Genomic DNA, 3,180 nt, shown 5'->3' with positions numbered 1-3,180 from the left:
GGTTCAACGCTTTACCACTCGGACCAACACTCATTGGCTGTAGGTTAGGTTAATTGATTTGAGATAAATTAAAAGTGAATTTTAATTAATAGATTAATTGAAATTAATATTATTTGTTTAAGATGTTTTTATGGGTTTGAAATAATTTTTGGTATTTTTCTAGAATTTATTTCATATTTTTCCAATTTTAAATAGATTTAATGTGTATTTTATTTGATTTTCTAAATCCATTTTTTCAGGTCGGAAAACCAAAGCAAAGATTTGGCGAGCTTTAATATGATCATATTTATAAGTAAGCATTTCTTGTGTCGGAACTTACCCGATAAGGAATTTGACTACTTAGAACTGTTATTTGGTAAAATGCCCGTCTGTAATCCAATAAAGTACATTCCATATTCTGTTTTAGGGAAAGATAATTTATACTGATATTGACAAGATCATTTTATCGGGAAATGGAAACATTTAATAAATTATTGCTTTTATAATTTTTTATAATTTTTTGAAATTTGATTACTAAAACTGCTACATTGTTCTTATAAACTAATAAGATACCCACCATTTGATACAAAATAAATTGTACATCGGTTTTTACCGTCAGATTCTAAATCATTTTTTTATAGATCTAATGCTCCTTCAGCCCCCTTCACTTGTCCAAATTGGTCATTTTATCCTTCCAACTCATCGAATATCCTATTTACCCCATTAACTCCATAAAAATGGTATTTCTCACCCCCTTAACTTGTGCAAATTGGTCATTTTACACATTCATAACTCATCGAATGTCCTATTTACCCTCTTAGCTCCATAAAAGTGGTATTTTCTCACCCCTTATGATCCTATTTACGCCCTTAACTCCATAAAAGTGGTATTTCTTACCTCTTTATAGTGCAAAATTAATAGGACTTATTCAAATGAGTTTGAAAATATATTTTTTTAATATCAACTTTTTATTTTGTTAAACAAGTTAAAGACATTATAAGTAGGGATAAGGTACCAAAATAGGTTTATATCTTTTGGGGAAGTATCAATTTAGGTTCCACGTGCAAAATAACACCAATATAGGTTTAACGTTTAAAAAAAAGTATCAATTTAGGCATCGATAACGGATTGTAAGGGGTGAGAAATACCACTTTTATGGAGTTAAGGGGGTAAATAGGACATTCTATGAGTTGATGGGCTAAATGGACAAGTTGAGGGGGTGAGAAATACCACTTTTATAGAGTTAAGGAGGTAAATAGGATATTTGATGAGTTGAAGGGTAAAATGACCAATTTAGACAAGTTAAGGAGGTTGTGAAAACATTAGACCTTTTGTATATGTTGAAACATTCACAAAAATGAAGTTGCCTCCCACCTAAGTTGCACTGAGAAAGCCCAAAGTCAATCCTAGAGATAGGTGATAATTTTTTATCAGATGGAACCGAACATGATAATTTTTTTTTATCAAACTATGGAACAAAGAATTATACCGAACTTATCTACATTGAGGTATTGACATTGGACAATAAAAAAAAAAGATAGAGATAATTCGATTCGATTCTAAAAAAAAGAAAATCAACAATTCAATCTAATTCTAAATTTTTTTATTCGGATATTCCACCAAGTTCAAAAATCTTCAAGATCCGCACTCACCATTACTCATTCAGCAAGCAAAGGATCTCCATCAATCAAAAAAAACAAAAAAAAAAAGACCCTTTTATCCTCATCTTCAACCCCCATCAATTCAACTCTTCCATACCCCAAGCATCATATTCTTAAACTTTTTACTGTTTTATTATTAAAATTTCATAATAAAATTAGTGGTTAATATTTTTAAATTTGATTTTTTCCAATTTGTATAAAACACTGTAATTTTTTCAAATTTCTTTTCCAGTATATACCTATGTTACTGATAAATGATAAAATGATATACTTATACGGCCATATTCACATGCACCTCAATCACAAAATGAATTTGGTCATTCACCATTAGATTTAGGCTTATTAAAAATCTAGGGTGGAGATTCAAAGTATCATAAATGTTAGATTTAATAAGTTTAAATCTAACGGTGAATAACCAAATATATTTGATCATCTAGAGTTCATGTGAATACTACTATGTAGTAGATATGACGATATTCACGACTAAGAAATATAGTTGATGAATTATTTCTCAAATTGGCGAACTTGTTAACATTAGAGGTAAAATTTCTCTTATTTGCCGACATTGCTAGGGGTAAAATTGCACAATTTTAAACATTAAAAGTAAAATTGATTTCATTAAAGTAGAGGTATTTACGCTGATGGACAGTAAAGTAGATTTTGAGATAATAAAATCACTAAAGTAGTACATCTCCGTCATAAAATCACTACGCTCGAATCAGGCTGACTTGCTCCACTAGAATGATGATGTCAACGATACCTCATTGACACGTCATATACATGATTGGAGCAGCAATCATGTGGCAGCCTCATGTTGTCCACATGATTACTAAGTATCAGTTAGTGTGATGTTTGATCACGAACTTTACTCTCGAATTAATCATGTTCATTTGAAACTTCTTTAACACTATACTACATGATTTTAAAACCTACAAAATTAAAGTTTACATAAAACTACATTGTTTTACATTTTCTCATTTATAAAAATACTATTATTAAAAAAAATCGAAAGCTTGCTCAGGAGCGTATCCATGAACTGAGCCTACTAGCGAACTTTCGAGTCGAGTTTCTCCATATTCAAGCTCAGCTCTTTTATAAATAAAACTGAAGATGATCGGTTTGATTTATAAACAAGGTGTTTAATTCAACACAAAAATACATATTTGTGAAACCTATAAAACAAAAATTTATACAAAACCACGTTGTTTTACATTTTCCCTTTTATAAAAATACTGTTATTTAAAAAATAATCGAAATAACATTACTCACGAGCGTGTTTATAAACATTATAATTGAGATTGTTCACGAATGTATAACCGAGCCTACCCGTGAGCAGTGGCGGAGCCAGGAATTTAGATTTGGGGGGGCTAAATTTAGCCGTGGAGTTGAGGGTAAATTTTCAAAGTCCAGCCCGTTAGGGTTGGAAAAAAAATTTAGCCTCCAATGCGTTAAAACTGTAAAAATGTTATCGTTTTTTAGAAACTAGCATTTAACTAATAGAAAATTAATTTTGTTTACTCTTTTCACGTTGGACACTTTA

The sequence above is a fragment of the Euphorbia lathyris genome, chromosome 6, assembly GCF_963576675.1.
Source record: "Euphorbia lathyris chromosome 6, ddEupLath1.1, whole genome shotgun sequence".
In the NCBI taxonomy this organism is placed as follows: Eukaryota; Viridiplantae; Streptophyta; class Magnoliopsida; order Malpighiales; family Euphorbiaceae; genus Euphorbia; species Euphorbia lathyris.
This window is presented reverse-complemented; position numbering follows the sequence as displayed.